This window comes from Globicephala melas, chromosome 15 (genome assembly GCF_963455315.2).
Source record: "Globicephala melas chromosome 15, mGloMel1.2, whole genome shotgun sequence".
Classification (NCBI taxonomy): Eukaryota; Metazoa; Chordata; class Mammalia; order Artiodactyla; family Delphinidae; genus Globicephala; species Globicephala melas.
The window spans coordinates 77907056-77926803 of record NC_083328.1 but is presented as its reverse complement, the minus strand read 5'-3'; the positions used below and the strand labels follow the sequence as shown (position 1 = coordinate 77926803).

At 42.1% G+C, this 19748-nt stretch overlaps 1 protein-coding gene and 1 long non-coding RNA gene across 2 annotated transcripts in view; both read right to left on the bottom strand.

Annotated features, from left to right (window-relative positions):
- The window catches only part of TSHZ2 (teashirt zinc finger homeobox 2), a 399520-nt gene that overhangs the window by 37035 nt on the left and 342737 nt on the right, over positions 1 to 19748 (bottom strand). The window lies entirely within an intron of this gene.
- Positions 16254 to 17736, bottom strand: LOC132593531 (uncharacterized). The gene is made up of 3 exons (XR_009559144.1): positions 17619 to 17736; positions 17278 to 17413; positions 16254 to 16876 (listed from the first exon to the last, which is right to left on the bottom strand). It is a non-coding gene; the product is annotated as an uncharacterized lncRNA (long non-coding RNA).

Genomic DNA, 19748 nt, shown 5'->3' with positions numbered 1-19748 from the left:
CCAAGCTCGACAGATCCTGGAGTGGTGGCTCTCAGTGTTGTCACATGCAATGTCCTCTTTTTCAAACAAATACATTGGAACAGCCTATATATTGGTTTGGGTTCCCCAGAAGTTGACCGAGACAAAGACACGAGTTTAAGTGTACATGGGAGATGATCCCCGGAGGCACTGCCAGGGGAATGACTGGTGCAGCGAGACAGGGGAGGGCCAGAGGCCAGTTCAGGATGTCTGATCTAGAGAGTTACCACCACAGGCAACTGAGGCTTATTCCCACTGAGACCTCTAGGGGTGTCTCACCATCAGCTCGCCATGTGCCATTGGTCAAGGGCTGCTTCAGGGTCAAGGGAAAGGCCCTGAGGCCGAGGGTGGCAGGTGGTGGCAGAAGACATCTTTCTCTGTGTGGGAATGAGTGTTCCGGAGATGGTAGGACATAGGCAGAGTCTGTTAAACACCCCACTTACAAACCTAAAATCCTTTATCTACAATCATGATTTTTTAAAGAACAAATAAGAGGACAAATTTATAATAAAAAATATATATCAGCATTTAAATACTCGGGATCGACACGCTAGAATACACAGTAAAACAATTGGCCTCACACACAGAAACACTTAGCTCAACGCCACAAATACAGATCGAGACTTGTGCATTACATTGAAGACTCAAATGCCGTTCATGGTATGACCCTTACAACATGATTTTCTGATATGTGGAACAAATCTCGGTTTGGGTAGAACAACGTATAGTTTTTTTTCAATTTATATGGTAGTTTCATTCTTGTAAAATTCAGTGTGTATTAAAATTCCGTGAAAAATACTTTGTGAGCCTATGTCAAATGGACTTAGGGTCTAGGCTCAGAGAATCATAACCGGGTGCTTCACCCATATGAATGTCTAGTGGACGTTCAGAAGTCGGGTTCCCCAACAGTTCCTCATGGCATGGGACTGTCTCGTGCATTGCAGGACGTTTGGCATCTCTGGTCTCTGACCACTAAGCACTAATGTCATCTCTATGTTGTGGCTACTGACTCCCCAGAATAATTTCTGGAAATCCCCACTTGGGGCAGTATCACTCCCATTTACAAAATGCTGATTTAAAGAAAGGGTGGGTGGGAAACTCCAAGAATGACTGAGACATAATTTCCCATTAACTGAGATGAATGGGAATTTGAAATGAAAAATTGAGTCACAGGAAAGAGAGTTTTGGTTTTGCAGGTGCCTCTGATTTGGTGGCAAGATTCCTCCTCATTCCATAGCAGAGAGGAATGCCGGAGAATCCTCAGCTTACGACCCACAGTGCTGTCATTGTTTCCTGGAGGAACTTCCATTTATCGCCAGGGGAATACCTGCCTATCACGTTGCAGGCCTGGGGAAGATGCTAAAATATATCACTTCTCCTGAAGAACAGTTTCCTGCAAAAGTGTCATTCTCTCTTGACCCAGCATCTAAATTTAAAGATACTGGACAAATGATAGAGGAGTTAGCTCATCATTGGGGTGTGTGCACCAGTGCAGAAGAATCTCACAGGCTTTCGGTGTGTCCTCTATTTACCAGCCCTTCAGCAGCGACAGTACGGAAAGGGTCAGTGAGCACAGCCGTGCTGGGCAAATCCTGGGGGCTGGGCGGGCAGGGGGTTGCAGAGCCAGTATGGAGCATGTGGTGAGTGTGCATTCTCTATGCTTCATCGGTTCAAAAGCAAAGCCTGAACAAGTCCTCTAAGATGAGACAAAGAAGAGGCTCGAGGCAGCCTCTCTATGTAAAAGACCATATTAGCTAAAGTGGAAGGGAGATTGGCTCTAGGCATTGAACTGGACACACAAGTTTCTAATATACATTGTATCACAGCACTATACTTAAGAGGGTTGGCTTTGGAGTCAGACTTGTCAAGGTTTGATACCTCAGGTCCATCGTTTGCAAGCTCTGGGTCTTGAATAAGATACTTAATCTTCAGCACTTCAGTTTCCCCATCTGAAAAATGGGGATAATGCTAAACTTGGGGCTTTGTAAGAATTAGGTAAAATAATCCACATAAATGCTGAGCACAGTGCCAAGCACACTGTAAGAACGTGTTAAATGTTGGAATTATTATTAAAATCGGAACAATATCAACTTTTGGGGACAATGAAATATCACTTGTTTGGCATGCTGAGAATAAAACAATTGTAGTTACTACAAGCTTGTGAATTCAGGACAGTATCTTCTCTACTTCTAGGACTCTAGTGGCCAGCCCTATGCTTGATGCAGAGTAGAAGTTCAAGAAAATTTATGGATTTCGGGTGAAAAAGGTAGAAAATTCAGGTCAAAGTACACAAGGTAGGTTTGCCAGGTAAACCACATTCCACTAACTCTAGCCCCGAGGAAATTACATCCTAGGACATACAAGGAGGTGATATGTGTAACAAGCAGAGTACACGATTAGGGATAAAATGAGGCACAGTCTGATACTAAATTATTTTGTCATTATTATATTGTGTTTATAATGTAAATATATTTATACTCTGTCTACAAAATTTCTCCCCTCGTTCTGAAGTCTTGGTTTTTCACTAAGATGCTTCCCCTGTCACAGAGAAACTTAGCAAGGGCTTTGTCGTGAGCATCAATGCTACCACCTCGAAAGAAAGTCGACTGAAGTTGCAGCCCTTTAAGGTGCCAAAGTCAATGTAGGAGTTGAGTGGCTGCCATATTTATTAATCCTTTCATTAGAACCAGAGCCCAAGGACATCTTTATAATGATGTCTTAAGGATAACTTTTCCCCCGTGATGTTTGTTGAGAGACTGGCGAAAGTATTGATAGAACTGACCGAGGGTTGAATCCTGGCTTTGTCACTAATTTGATGTGAGACTTTGAAATACCATGTAACCCCGTGAGCATCACATTGTTAGCATGCAATCTGGCTCTTGGCCACCTTCCTCTCTGACTTTATCTCCTGGGCCTCTCCCTGACCCTCCGCCCATCTTTCTGTTCTATTCCCTGTGCTTTTCTTTCTGTCAAATATACCAAGAACGTGGCTCTGAGCTGCTGTGAGTGCTGCCCCCCTCCCCCAAACCTGCACCACATCAGTCAAATAAAGATTATAATAATCTCAAGCCAGCACAGTTCAATATTTTTTGCCAGATTAGCATTGGTACAAAGCTGGTGTTGCCAGACTTAGTAGGTGAAAATACAACATGCTCAGTTACCTTTGAATTTCAGATAAACCACAGATCGTAGTTTTGTGTAAGGACGTCTCTTGCAGCCTTTTTGGGAATGAAGGTCCATGCTGTGGAGCTTTGCTGTCTACCAAGCAGGATTATAACTCCTACTTCATGGAATTGTTGGTGAGGTCAAATGAGATAAATGTATAAAACACCTGGTACACAGTAAACACAGTAAACAATACCTATGGATATGGGCTAAGAGAGCAACCAGGGAAAAGTATTAAATAAGGAATATTTTTAACTAGAAAAAGCACGTCATTTTGGAAAGAGGAGTCAGTGTTTCTATTTGTTAGACATGTGTCCACAATAGATATTTGGTTTTTGGTTTTTATTTTTTTGTTATTATTATTTTTTAATTAATTTATTTTAATTATTTATTTTTGGCTACGTTGGGTCTTTTGCTGTGCGTGGGCTTTCTCTAGTTGCGGCGAGAGGGGGCTACTCTTTGTTGCGGTGCGTGGGCTTCTCAATGCGGAGGCTCCTCTTGTTGTGGAGCACAGGCCCTAGGCGCGTGGGCTTCAGTAGTTATAGCACGCGGGCTCAGTAGTTGTGGCTCGTGGGCTCTAGAGTGCAGGCTCAGTAGTTGTGGCGCACAGGCTTAGTTGCTGCACGGCACGTGGGATCTTCCCGGACCAGGGCTCAAACCCGTGTCCCCTGCATTGGCAGGCGGATTCTTAACCACTGCGTCACCAGGGAAGCCCAGTTTTTGGTTTTTAAAATAAAAAACAACATTCATAGGACTTTCGGTTTTTAAAACAAAAACAACCAAAGCATTCATGACATAAGGAAAGGAAGAAGGATTTTTTTTGCCTGGGTTATCTGCCAGCTGAGTAAAGTTTTATTTTTGCTTCATCAAGTGGCAAAGGACCATTAAAAAAAATCTCGAAAAGATGAATGGTTTATACAATTTATTTTTCCAAAGAAGTCTAATTTACCATTTTAATTTATGCAGAAATTTGGTGAATTACCCCATCAAATGGGAATGAAAATGGAAATGAAAAAAAAATGGATAGAACTCTTTTTTCGCTCTGGTTTCAATCGCTACGGTCCTCTTCCAGTTTACCAGGTTCAGTGACTATATGGAAACAACTCACAGCTTGTTTTGTGTTTTTTTTGTTTTTTCCATAAAGACACAGAAAAGAAAACTGTCTCGTATATTAAAAGAATATTAGGCAACAAATGAGAAAACGTTGCTTCTGTCTGTCTCACGACCACAGTCTTTGTGTCTTGGGTGCATCATCGATCGCCCTTCAAAGAGACGGGAGTTTGTGGTGGTGAATGTGAAAATGAAACTAAGAAAAACCATCTCTGGTTCCTTCTAGGAAAAGTTTTCCACTGCGAAAATTTCAGACTGGGTTTAGAGTAGAATTGATATTTTGTTTTCATAGAGATATCTTCTTGTCTCTGTATTCTGTTCTGGTGGCTTAAGTCATAGTATCTTCTATTTGTATGCAATTGCTCACTCTAAGAATAAACAGAGCCAGGAGGTCTCCATGTGGGGTCGCCCTGGGAGAGCCCCGGGAGACACAAATATCACTCATCTGAAAGCTCAGCGATCTGGGGACTTCACACAACCACGGTTAGGCATACAGAGAAATCAGCATCCCAACAGGCAAGAGCAAGTAAGCCTCTCACTCTAAACTCGGAGACCAATTGTCATTCCTATTATTCTTAAAATGGATAATTCCATTTTCATGGGTATGGAATTGTTTTTGAACCCAAACAATTTCCAGAAGATTTTGCACCAGGAGCTAAACATTTTTATCATTAGTCTTCAGCAGCTTAGAAATTAATTGGGGGTTATTTTAAATGGAATTGAAAACTTGCCTTTAAAATTTAGTTCTCTTCTAGTTATATAGAAGCCCAGGGTATAAGATTATAATAATAACAACTTATTGAATAAGTTAATTATAATATTTAAACCAGCAATTAATATTATTTATTATTATTAATATACTCTGGGTGCAGAATATTTTTCTATATAATAATGATTGTTGAAAAGTAGTCATACAATCTGAGTTTGTCTCTGAAACAGAGAAACTGAATTTATACAATCTGGTGAAAAATGTTAGAATACATTCATTAGTATAAATTCAGAAAACTACTTTTTTTTTAGGGATTAAAAAAATTATGTTAATGGAGACAAAGACAATTTTAGGTGCTCTTGAGGAAAACAACACATCAAAGAAAATCATTCGCTCATAATTTTTTCACTTGTTTTCATTCATCCTTATTATTATTTTTTCTGTTTTCTGGAAAGAGTGTTACCAATGCTAAGATTCTCTATTGATCAATATAAGACAACAAGAAGCTGAATGATGAGAAAAAGATAGTTCACTCCATCATGCAGCTATTCCCAAATATTAGAATGGGTGGCCACTGGTAAATCAATGAGTCATCTCCCTTTTGCATTTTTGGATCCCCTTGAGTATCTGATAGAGTTGGGAGTTTTTGCTCCCCAAATGGACGTGCATAAGAAATTTCGTGCTTAGTTCTAAGAGCTTTTCCTTCCTCCCTGGCCAGCCTGTCTGTGACCTTCAGTGGGTTAACAATTTTTCCTATAGTGAAAACTCTGGAAGGCCATTCAAGCAAAGCTGGCTAAGTAATTTGCAGAGTCCTGTGCAAAATGGAAATGAGAGGCCTCTTGTTGAAAAATTATTAAGCATTTAAAAATGGTGCCAGCAGAGCATTAAACCAAATATGGGACCCTTTTAAGCATGGGGTCCTGTGTGACCGTACACGTTGTAGGTCCGTGAAGCCAGCCTTACTTTCAAGTGTAGGGCAGTGGTTAAGATTTCAAGCTCTGGTGTTAGACTCACTGAGCTCAAATCATAGCTCTCTTGAGTTTTCTTGAGTAAGTTACTTTGTGTCTTACATTCCTTACTCGTACTAATGGTACGTACCTTACAGGATTATTGTGAAGAATAAAGAAGTTTGTATGTGTAAAATCCCTAGAATAATAAGGACACAGCACTGGCTGTTATTATTCTTTAAAAAAAATGTTGTTGACTGTAAATCACAGCATGTCACTCCCTCAGTTAAAGTCTCTCAATGACCCCACAGTCCCTGGGGCACCCTCCACATCAGGCCTGCAAGGTCTTGTGGGAGTTTGTTGCTGTTGGCCTCCCCACTCTCCTCTCACCACCTCCGCTCTTCGCTCAACATAATCAAGCCATCCTTGCCTTCTACTCGTTCATGACACGTGCCAAGCCCACTCTCATCTCAGGGTCTTTGCACAGACTTCCTGGAATGTTATTTCTAACCCCAGTCAAGCCCCCTCTTTGTATAAACCCCATTTCAGTTTAAATATCACCTCCACAGGAAGGCCTTTCTTCTTTGCATTCATTCTTCCTTCCTTTTGTTTTGTTAACGGCTTTATTGAGATGCAACTTACATACCATAAAATTCACTTGTTTAAAAGGCAGAATTCAGTGGTTCTTAGTTTATTTTCAGAGTTGTGCAACCTTTACCTTAAACTAACTTTAGCACACCACCTCCCACACCCAAAAAAAAAAAAAAAAGGAAGGAAAGAAACTCATTCTTCCCTTCCCCAGGGAAGGAGGGTCCCAGGGAACCAGTAATCCTGGTTCCTGCTATGCAACATAGCTTCAGGGCAAATCTAGGCTCTCTTTCAATCTGCTTTACCAAACCTAAACCAGTAAACCAGTATTTTCTGTCTCTATAGATTTGCCTTTTCTGGACATTTCATATAAATGGAATCACACAATATATGTTCTCTAGAGTCTGTATTCTTTCACTTAGCGTAATGTTTTTGAGATTCCTCCATGTTGTAGCATGGATCAGTACCTCATCTTTTATTAATTGCTCATCAGTATTCCATTGTATGGATAAACCACATTTTATTTATCCACTTACTATTCATTGAAGGACATTTGGGTGTTCCTATTTTCTGGCCGTTATGATAAATGCTACTGAGAACATTTGTGTGCAAGTTGAAAGGTTTATCTTGACTATGCTGCCCAAATGGGTTCCCTTGTCTCTTATGTATCCTCTTTGAACCCTGTTAACTTCTGTCAGAATACTCTATTTTCATTTGTAGTTCTTTTTTTTCTTTTCTTTTTAAAAATATGTATCTTCAATTAGAATGTAATTTCCATGGAGCAGAAACTAGGACTGCCTTGATAATCAGTATATCCCTAGTGCTGGGTACACTGTAGGCAGTTAATAAATAATTGCTGCGTGTATGAACGAATCAATACCTCTTGCATTGAATAATTTTTGGTACAATACACATGGCATATACTTTATACTTCCAACGTCCACACCCAGTCAACAAATGGGGAAGCACTATTTTAAGGTAACATCTACTCTCCTACGACCAAATGCAAAGTCATTAAAAGCATGTAAGATTTGAGAAAAAGGTCAGAAGAAAAATGTGCATACCCACATGCAAAGGAAAATAATTTAGCACTAATCTCATACCATAAAAAGTAATGTATAAATGATACTGAATTCTTCATAAATATTTATGAAGAGGACTTGTTTATGTATGAAACTGCACTCAGAGTATCCAGGTGCTAATATAACTCTGCCCATATTTCCCCAAATTAGTGACATTTGTCTGGAATTTTGATTTCTGAATCTCTGTGTGATATTAGAAAAAAGACAAGACATATATAGTGGAAACATATGCTTGTCAAGTGGCCCTTTGATTCAAGAGAATAAAAATGACTCAAATTTAGAAACAACTATGATGTTTTGAGCATTGATCTTGCCTTGCCATGGGCCACTTTGACTCATCTTCTTGTGCTCAAACTAATGCTTTCTCAAGCTAAGAATAGGGAGAATTCCACATTGCTACTATATAAGCCAAAATGGCAACATATACGCATCTATTTCATTCAGAATTCTGCAATTATCAAGAAAATCTCCTAAAGAAGAGAACATAAAAAGAGAAAATTTTTCGGGCTTCCCTGGTGGCGCAGTGGTTGAGAATCTGCCTGCCGATGCAGGGGACACGGGTTTGAGCCCTGGTCTGGGAAGATCCCACATGCCACGGAGCAACTAGGCCCGTGAGCCACAACTACTGAGCCTGCGCGTCTGGAGCCTATGCTCCACAACAAGAGAGGCTGCAAGAGTGAGAGGCCCGCGCACCGCGATGAAGAGTGGCCCCCGCTTGCCGCAACTAGAGAAAGCCCTTGCACAGAAATGAAGACCCAACACAGACAAAAAATAAATAAATAAATTAAAAAAAAAAAAAGGTTAAAAAAAAAAAAGAGAAAAATTTTCAAATCAACACTGTTCATCACTTAAAGGGCAAAACAGACTCCAATAGAGGCTACCACGGGAAGAACACCATGCTTTCCAGCATCCCCTAAAACTGTCATGGGACTCCTAGAAACTCTCCTTTTGTCCAGCCTGTGCTTCCTACCCCATAATTATGACTACACCTTCACATTTCAAAGTTCTTGAATATGCTACTGACTTAATCCAAGACTTGCCTTCTATCATCTTGGCTCTGTTGATGTTGTTAAATTTTTCCACATGTTCTGACCACGACTCTAGTCCAAGTCAGATGCCCAGGCTGGTTCACTTCCTCTCAGTGTTTACTAATACACTGAAATCTTTCCAGTGTGGCTAGCCAGCCTCTGGTCTTCCCAGGTGTGGTGACTGACTTTCCTGATTTGCTTGAGACTGTCCTTGTTTTAGCACTGAAAGACTCATATTCTAGGAACCCTTCAATCCTGGGCAAACTGGGACAGTTGGTCATCCTACTCCCAGGTTTTTTAAGACAACTTAAAGACAACTGGTGCCTTTCCGTTAGCCTAGCCCTCTATATTAATCTAAATAGATTTCTAATACCTTTGTTTCCACTGCCCAATGATGGAGCTGAGATGAAGTGCATGGTGCAGTTATCTTAGAAAAGTCTTTAAATATGTAACCCATCGACCCAGAAATTTCACTTAATCATGGATGGGTGCAACTATTTGGTTTCAAGGATGCTTAGTTCTGTGCTGTTAATTAAAATCAAACTTGGAAACAATCTAAATATTCAACCATAGGCCACTGATAGATAAAGTATGAATTCATTCTACAGAATATTTTTATGTAGTCTTTAAAAATGAATGTAGAAGAATATTTAATGGCATGGGGAGGATGTTCACAATTTTAGGTTAGGAATAGTCAACCTACAAAACAATATGCAAATATGACTCTAGTTTTTGCAAGGAACAAAATTCTACGATACACATGCGTACACACGTATAAATATTTACAAACCAGAATATTGACAGTGGGCAGCTGCAGTACAAAGGGATGGTCTTGGATAGCTGGGAGATAGGGCTTCATCCCTGTCTTAATCTCCATTAACTCAGTTATACCCCCAGGTACCACGAGGTGCTTGCTATGCAACATAGCTTCAGGGCAAATCTAGGCTCTCTTTCAATCTGCTTTACCAAACCTAAACGTCCTTTACTGACATTCCCAGACCACTATTCTCTATGGATGGTGGGATTATAGTTTTTGCAGGGTTTTTTTTCTATTTTGATTTTCCTCGTTTTTATATTCCTTTATAAATAAATGTGTATTACTTTTAGTTATTTCTAAGTGATACAAATTATTTATATGAGAACAAAAGAACTTGGAGAGATCTTTGCATGGTGTTAAGTGGAGAAATTAGGCAAAAACATGTATAAGAAGAGGGGTTGGTAACAAGAAAATGTCATTTACTGGACATGGTATAGATGGCTACCCATGTGGGTAATTTTTAGTAATACCAAAAAGATTTGCAGCTCCCCAACTATCCTTCCATCAGCTCTGAAGTTAATGCCTAAAATTCCCACTTTATTTCTTACAGTTAAGGCTTTGAAAGTCTCTAATGGGATGCATATGGAAAGCTAAGTCATCGCTGGTCATTATCAACTTGGTGTAAATTGATTTATAAGATTATTTCGAGTCAGCTTGTGAAGACCTATAAGAATTGGACACAGGCTAGCTCATTTTTGCTGAGAAATGTGTGGTGACAAAGGTTTGGGCTTCTGGAAAAATGTAGAGTTGGTCTGCTATGGAGTAAACTGAAGAAAAAAAAGTTGAGCTTAGGTAAGGAGCCAACTGGAACATGGAGGGATGAACTGGCTCTAAACAAGCGGCCAACGTAATACAACACTCCATACTTGAAGTATGGTTTTCTGCGTCATTGCATGCAGACTCAAATGGTTTTAGAATCAAAACCCAGATTGCAAAAGAGTCAGTGAATGATAATCTTATAAAGAGGACATAAAAAGAAAATAATAGTCACCTTTTGCTGTGCACATGGTCTTGGTCGGGCGCTGTACTAAGTGTCTTGTGTACATTCTGTCTCTTAATGCTTCACAATAAACTCATGAGGTTACTAGTAGTATAGATTAGGAAATGAAAGCATTCGATATTAGGAGTTTGCTAAATGTCACAAAACCATAAGTGAAGAAGTTGAACTCAAATCTGTCTGATCGTAATTTTCTCCCTGTTCTTCCAGTTTTCTTCCTTGAGGCCAGTAGGGATGCATATTTCTGACTTCTCCTTTTGCTGCCAGATGGAGAAAGCACTCTGCTTTTTTTTTTTTTTGGACTCACCACACAGCAGGTGGGATCTTAGTTCCCAGACCAGGGGTTGAGCCCGTGCCCACTACAGTGGAAGCTTGGAATCTTAACCACTGGACCGCCAGGGAAGTCCAGCACTTTGCCTTTAAAGGGGTCACGTGATTGGATCAGGCCCACCTGAGATAATCTCTATATCTTAAATTTAACTGATTTGAGATATTAATTACACCTGCAAGATCCCCCCTCTGCAGTACCTCGCTTAGTGTTTGGTTGAATAAATATGAGATGGGAATCATGGGAGACCATCTTTAGAATTTTCCCTACTACGTATAGCCTTTCAAAAGTTTGGATTGATGATAATTGAATTAATTTTTTATGTGACCTGGAATGATACTTCTTTTGACAGAGAATCAATTAATACTTGTAAACACTAACATTAACATTGTGGAGTTAAGTAGCATTAGAATCTTATTTGCAAAAAAAAATCTCTTTATTTCCTTTATATTTTTGTCCCTCCATCGTAGACTCTGGGTTATAATGCTATGTTGTTTCATCAGACATTTTTTGAAGTTTGCAATTTGTTTGGAGTTCAAAGGAAATGTCACTTCCACCTCTCCAATTTTTAATAATGCAAATATTCTATAGCTGATTCTGAATAAAAACACACTTGACAGAAAAAAATCTTTTCACTCAATAAGGGAAAACAGTGAATTAATGAGTATTTAGTTTAATTTTTTAAAAAACTGAGTATTGGCAGATTAGACGTTGACAAAAATTATTCTGGTCCAATTTGTGGATCAAATGCAAATAGCCCCTTCTTTGCTTCTTTCTAATGGATTGCATTTGAAATGTTACATTTTCATTTTAGACTGACAAAGAAAAAAACACCCAGCAATATTCTGAGGCCAAAAATTATGGCTGGAACCTCTAAGTAAGTCATTTTATAACAGCTTTGTTCCCTGGATGCTGGCTTATCAAAAATGCCCAGGATCTTATTGAAGTGAGCTATTCTAATGAAGGACAAGATTCGATGAACAGGCATTGCTCTAAGCAGCATTGCTTTCACAGTCTCTCTTCTGGTTTCATATGGGAAAAACCTGAAGTTTCAAGGTGACCACAGATTATGATAATATTCAGAGAAATCCAGGATTTCCCAGGTGGAATATTGGTAGAATAGACAAAACGGGATTCATCTTTATGAAAAACAGTTTTGGTTTCCAAACACCATAAAACCTCTCAATATCAACCACTCGTTCATTTATACAGCAAATATTTATTTATTCATTGTAAGGTGCCAGGCAGTGTTCTAGGCACTGCAGAGACAGCAGAGAACAGACAAACAACAAAATTCATGACTTGATGGAGGCTATGTAAGAGATAAGAAAGGCTTTGGCCAGGTGCACTAGGGGACTGTTCTGTCTTAAATGCACCAAGTAGGATGCAATGTCATGATCAAACTCACAGCCAAACTGATATCCCCCAATGTGACATATTTGGAGTTAGAATCCTTGAATAGCTTCAAGCCCAGGGTTGATGGTCAAACAATTCTCACAAAGCCTCTGACGCAAAGGATTGCAAAAGACTGCACCACCCTAGACCTCCCTTCCAATCTCGGATTCCGGCAGCTTCCTCCAAATTGATTTGCTTTCCTCAAAGTGGCACAGCAGAGGTGCTCTGAGAGGTGGAAGGGAGTCGACTGAGAACCACTTTCCACTGAAAAGGAAATCATTTGTGGTGGGCTGAATAATGGCGCCTAAGATGTCCACATCCTGAGCCCCAGAACCTATGACTATGTCCCCTTACATGGTAAAAGGGACTTTGCAGATGGGAGTAAATTAAGGATCTTGAGACTGGGGAGATTAGCTTGATTATGCACTTGGTTCAAAGGAACCACAAGGGCCCTTATAAGAGGAAGGTCAGAGCCATTAATAGGAGATTACAAGGACAGAAGGGGCTGGAATAATTCAAGGAAGGAGTCATGCGCCAAAAAATGCAGGCAGCCTCTAGAAGCTGGAAAGGCAAGAAAAGGGATTCCCCCTGGAGCCTCAGGAAGGAACTAGCCTTGCTGAAACCTTGATTTTAAGTCGGTGAGACTGATTTAGACCTCCGACGTCCAGAACTAGAAGGTAACAAATCTGTGTGGTTGTAAGCCACTAAATTTGTGGTAATTTGTTACAACAGCAGTAGACGTGGGCACATCATTAAAACGTGCCTTAAAACTGTGCGTCTGATTCCTTAATAATTATTTCAGAAAATAGGAAGTGCAGCCCCATTTCAGAAATCCCCTGGGAAAGCCACACAATTATTGGAAAGGCTCAGACACTTTTCTTATAGGAAGAGCTTATACCTCCAAGCCTTTATTAAGTGTCAGGCGCTGTTCTTAATGCTTGGCAGTTGTATTATTAACTAATTTAATCCTTGAGAGAACTCTTTAAGGGAGGACTAGTGTTATGCAATTTTACCAACAAGGAAATTAAGGCACAGTTTCCCAGGTGGTGGCAGAGCCATGGGGATGCACCTGACAGCCTGGTCCAGCTAGGCTTTGCAGAGATTTAATCTTTGAGCAAAGCCAGAAGTCACTGAAAATAAAGGATAGTGAAGCCGACCAGGTCATTTTGCTGAGTTAAACTGCTTTTGATCTATGATGAAGTGTAATTATAATGATTATAATCTCGTTAGCTTGCTATCCTTGTGGGGCTCATCAGGCAGCTCCTGAAGAAATTTTGCAAAAATCTTTGCAGTCACAGCAACTATGTTGGAATAAATGTTTCATCTTCCCAGGGGACTATTTTGAAGAAAACATCTATTTACTATGGACACCCTAAGTACAGCCTCTTCTAAGAGAAACAGTTGGAAAGATGAGACAGAGTCTTTACACTGAAAAATAAAAAAGCAAGGAGTTTTTAGAATTTTTAGGATTCTATCTAGACACTTTCATAACAGGGCCCCGCTCCGTGACTCAACTATATTCCACAGAATGGTCAACAAAAACGACAGCAAAAAATTCCAATGCAGTATCAGGTTTGTTTTTGTCCCCTTGTTTACTCTTTTGGAGTCTATTTCCTTTTTTTCCCCTAAATTGAAAGAAACAGTTAATATCAATACCTCTTGCTACTTCTATTTATTCACTGCACTTGACTATATTTCATTTAGCTTTCTATGCCTTTTAGTCAACCTGTATTTACTGAGCACCTACTATGAGCCAGGCACTGTTGTGGGCACTAAAGTTGCAATAATGAAAAGACAGGCGAGGTTTATGGGTGTCGTGGCCGGCATGACTTTGTTCCTATGTACGGCTATTTCATTGTATGGATAGACCACATTTTTTATAGCCTTCCTTAGCTGTTGGACACTAGGGTTGTTTCCATCTTCTGGCTACTGTGAATTGTGTGTCTACAAATATTCATGTACAAGTTTTTGTTTGAACACCTGTTTTCAATTCTTTTGGGAATATATACCTGAGTGGAATTGCCGGGTCCTATATTAACTCCATGTTTAACTGACTGAGGAACTGCCAGACAGAAAAGGCCACCTACTGTACGATTCTACTTTTATGAAACGTCCAGAATAGGCAAATCCAAAGACACAAAAAGCAAATTATTGTTTTTGTTTGTTTGTTTGCGGTACGCGGGTCTCTCACTGTTGTGGCCTCTCCCGTTGCGGAGCACAGGCTCCGGACGCACAGGCTCAGCGGCCATGGCTCACGGGTCCAGCCGCTCCGCGGCATGTGGGATCTTCCCGGACCGGGGCACGAACCCGCGTCCCCTGCATCGGCAGGTGGACTCTCAACCACTGCACCACCAGGGGAGCCCTAAGGAATATTTTTAACTAGAAAAAGCATGCCATTTTGGAAAGAGGAGTCAGTGTTTCTATTTGTTAGACATGTGTCCACAACAGATATTTGGGTTTTGGTTATTATTATTTTTTAATTAATTAATTTTAATTATTTATTTTTGGCTACGTTGGGTCTTTTGCTGCGCGCAGGCTTTCTCTAGTTGCGGCAAGTGGGGGCTACTCTTCATTGTGGTGCGCGGGCTTCTCATTGCGGAGGCTCCTGTTGTTGCAGAGCACGGGCTCTAGGCATGCGGGCTTCAGTCGTTGTGGCACGCGGGCTCAGTAGTTGTGGTTCGCGGGCTCTAGAGCACAGGCTCATTAGTTGTGGCGCACAGGCTTAGTTGCTGCACGGCACGTGGGATCTTCCCGGACCAGGGCTTGAACCCGTGTCCCCTGCATCGGCAGGCGGACTCTCCACCACTGCGCCACCAGGGAAGCCCAGCAAATTATTGATTGTCAGGAACTGGGAGGGGGAAAATGGGAAATGATTGCTTAATAGTGTGGGACTCGAGGGACATTGTTCCAGCTAATGATTAAGAACTCTCCAGACAGTAGGGGCTTCTTAGACAATGGGTGAATTTCCAGGATGTCCGGCCCCCTTCCGAGAAGGAGGGGAGATAACAAAATGTAAAAAAGGTGTCTGTCAAAGACCAATCAGACAGCTGGGGAGAAGGAGGGAGATAACAAAATGTAAAAAAGGTGTCTGTCAAAGACCAATCAGGCAGCTGGGGACAAGTTCCCTCTCTGGTCCGAGCCTAAGCCGGGACCAATCAGCAGGAGAACACAACCAAATCTATAATTTACATACGGGGAAGTGGGAACCTATAAAACTGACATATTCGCGCCCAAAAGGGTTCCTTCTTCGACCTCCGGCGTGAGGACCAAGGAACCCCGGTGCACCGGCCTTCAATAAACCTCTTGCGTTTTGCATCGACTTCCGACTCTTGTTGTTTCCTGGGCGAGTCGAAACTCCTAGGAGACCGCACAGGTCTAACAATAGATACAAAGTATCCTTTTGGGGTGATGAGAATGTTCTGGAACTAGATGATGGTGATACTTGCACATTGTCAAGGTACTAAAAGCCACTGCATTTCACACTTTACAATGGTAAAAATGGTGAGTTTTATGGTATGTGTTTTTTACCACAATTTTAAAAAAGACCGAGAAGTTGAGTGAGAAGATGGAGGTGAATGGAGGTTTGATCCTAGATAGGGGGTCAGGCAAGGCCCAGCTGGGGAGTTGACACTGGGCAGAAGTGGAGGGGCAGGCAGTGCAGACATGCGGGGGTCACAGGCATTATAAGCTGGTCCTCTGTCTTGTTGGTTCTCAGCTGGGGATGATTTTGCTTACAGGGGACATGTGGCAAAGTCCAGGGACATTTTTAGTTGTCACCACTCAGGAAGCGGGTGCTACTGACTTCTAGTGAGTAAAGACCAGGGATGCTTCTAATCAACCCACAACGCACAGAACTGCACCCCCTGAGTGATCTGGCCCCAGATGACGAGAGTGCCGAAGCTGGGAAGTCCTGGTCTAACTCCTTTGAACCCGAGCCTCAAGGGCTGTTGAAAAGAAGCCGATTTTGTGTAACGCAGGGTGAGGGACTGCTGTCTCACACCTGGTCTAGCTGCGATCCTGGTTTTAACCCCTCTACCTACAGCATGAGAGAGACTAACACGCCCTCAGCCATTGACTATGGGAGGATTGGTTTAACTCCAAGACAGTCAGCATGCATCCGAAGCACGTCCTTCCACACAGACCTGGCATTGGACAAAGGTAGGGAGGGGGTAGGCCCTGGGGAAGATGTCAGGAGACCAAGGTTTGCCTCTCCTTTAGCTAACTGTAAAACACCGGAACCCATGAAATCCACACTCAGTGACCTCCACACATGCAATGTTTCTCCATCTTAACTTGAGATGGACACTTTCCTGCCTCCCATACCTTCTCCTGAGTGCCGCCAACTGCCCAAACATTCCACCCAAGAATCCCGGCAGGAAGTGGCCATCAGCCGCTGGACGAGCCTCACAGGCTTGGCTTTTTGTCAACAGGAGGAACCTCAGCTTCCTTGCACTATCCCTGGAGGAGTTTTCCATGCAAAGCTTCACAACCACAATAAGATATTTACTGTCTTTATCGGAGAGATCAAACCCACACACAGATGTCACATTTTTCAAATTCCATCAGTAGATCAGACAAGCCGTCTCTGGAAAGAGGACATTCCAGCCGGTGAGTTCAGAGCGCGCTGGCTTCGAGGGCCGTTCCCTTCCTATTTTCTGTCGTGCACCCTGAGCCTTTGTTGTCTCTGCAATGCTGATAAATCAATCCATCAAAAAATTTCCTCAGTGAAACTCAATCAAGAAAGGTCATGTCAGCGGGAGAGGAACAGATTAAATTAGCATCAAATTAGACATGGAAAGTGAGTTCTGTCAAAATCATCGCAGCGCTCAGCACAATTAGAATATGTTAATTATGCATTTCATTAAGGTGGATGTGAGATGAAATGTCACTGGGGTAGGCATCCGAAAAAGGGAAGATTGCCAGGCACAACTTTCTCGAGACAATGTGTGACACCTTCATTAACATCAAGAATCACAAGTCTGCCTTGACTTTTTCTGCAAAGGATTAAACCATTAACTGTTTGCTGGCTCCTCTCACCGGGGCGGGTCCTGGGAGTGCCCCCCGCGCCCCCCGCGCCCCCCCCTCCCCGGTACCTGGCTTCCTCTCGCCGCCGCATGGCCCCCGGGGCTGCTGGGAGTGCCCGGTGGGCAAGGGAGAGGGTGGCGGGTTTTAATGAACTCCCTGGAAGCTTCGCGGGGATCACGCCACCGCCTTAGGGGTGGCAGGATGCTGAGAAGGGAGAGAGGAGAGAAAGGAGGGGTGAGGATTTCAGAGGGAGAGGAGGAGGGGCAGGGAGAAGGCTCTTGGCCTCGTTCTTGGGGATGAAAGATGTAATCCACGTAATGGGGGGGCGGGCGGGGGGATCCGATTTACAAACTTCCGCTCGGCAAACTCTAATTTGGTGAATTGTTTTGCAGATCATTGTCTGACTCACGGTAACCAGGAGGGTTTTTCCTAGAGCGAAGTCGTTCCTCGTGCGGCGGCTTCAGGAAATACGGGTTAGGTGCTGGCAGAAGCGGGAGTTCCCATTCGTGCTGCCTCCTTCTCCGGCGGCTTCTCCACTAGGGGGCGCGCTCTCTGGGTGGCTTATTCCCCGGACGTTCTTTTCCCTCTCAGCCCCCCTTCCTCACCTCCACCGAGAGCTATTTCCGGGTGTCCGGCCGGCAGTGGGGCTTCCAATCACGCTCCTGGGGGATGCTTTCTCCCCCGCGCCCCACCCACGTTGCTCTTCTGCTGGGAACACTCACCTTCCACCTGTCTGCCCTGCTCCCCAGTCCTTAACATCCACCATGCACACATCCCTACTTGCTGCAGCACTTCTCTGGAGGTGCACACGAAGTCAGAGCTTCTCACAGGTCCCCTCGCTCACCTCCAGTCACCAACCTTCCAGAGCATTCGCTGAGCCGCCCACCAGAGAAGGAAAGCGATGACTAGCATTTCTTGGGCTCCTGGGCTGTGCCAGGCTCTGTGCTGAGGGGAGGGTGACCAACCGTTCCAGTTTGCCTGAGACGGAGGGGTTTCCTGGGGTACGGGACTTCCAGTCCTAAAGCAGGGGTCGTCCCAAACAAACAGGGACAAGCTGGGCACCTTAGTTAAGGCTTTCTGTGTATTATCCCATTTATTTTTAAATACATTTGATTTTGTAGAAGTGTTTTACTTACAGAAAAATACAGAGATGCTAATACAGAGGGTTCCCATATGCCCTGCACCCAGTTTCTGCTGTTCTTAACCTCTTGCATTACTCAGTACGTTTGTCACAACTAACAAACCAGTATGGATACATTATTATTAACTAAAACCCATACCTAAGTCACATTTCCTTAGTTTTTCCCTAATGTCCTTTTCCTGTTCCAGGAGCCCACCCAGGACCCCACGTCACGTTTAGTCCTCATGTCTCCTTAGGCTCCCCTTGGCTGTGACAGCTTCTCAGACTTTCCTTCTACTTGATGACTTAGTTTGAAGGGGTGCAGGTTGGGAATCCTGTAGGATCTCTTTTGATCCTAACACAAATCTAAGGGGCAGATGCTATTGTCCCATTTTACAGACGGAGCTGCTGAAGCTTAGGACCAAGGTGATAACCAGTAAAGGGCTGAAGGAGAATGTGAGTTTCCACTGGGGACCGATGATTTCTTAATCACATCAACAACAATAATAACTAATATCTTTAGTGCTTGCTATGTCCCAAGTACCCTGCTAAGAAGTCCATATAATATCACTTAATCCTCATGATTGCCCTGTGTTATGGGGGACTAAAATTATGCCCATTTTATGGATAAGAAAACTGAGGCCCGAGATGTTTCTCTGACCACCTTTCTCCAGGATGTTTCCCTGACTGTCTCCCTTAGATTTGTATTAGATGATGTTTTTGTTCTGATGGGACCTTAAACTTGCTTGGATTCACCAGAGTCAGTTTCTGTTGCTTGTACACAAATAACTAACGTACTCTCAAATAGTTGTACTTCTCACACTGCATTACAATTGCTAGTTGAATTGTCCATCAACCCCCTAGGTAGTAAGTTCTATTATTTTTGCTTTTTTTTAAAAAACTATTTCTTGGTACATAGAAAGTATTTAACAAATATATCTTAAATATAAATGGAGTATAATCTACAAAAATATTGAATCACTATGTTGTACTTAAACTAATATAATGTTGTAAATCAACTATACCTCCATATAGAAAAAAAGAATGACCAGATTATAGAATTTTTAAAAAAATTTTTTATTGGAGTATGGTTGATTTACAATGTACAATGTTGTGTTAGTTTCTGCTGTACAACAAAATGAATCAGTTATACATATACATGTATCCACTCTTTTTTAGATGATTTTCCCATATAGGTCATTACAGAGTGTTGAGAAGAATTCCCTGTGCTATACAGTAGGTCCTTATTCAGATTATGGAATTTTACCATGACCTAAGTTCTATTTTTTAGGAGTGGGAAAGAAAGCAAAGGTTTATAATTTTGTTTCTAGCCTTTCTCAGTAGGGTTGCTTTTTCGTGTATTAAATTAACACGTACATATTAACATACGTCTATTTCTGACGCGGCCAGTTGGAATTC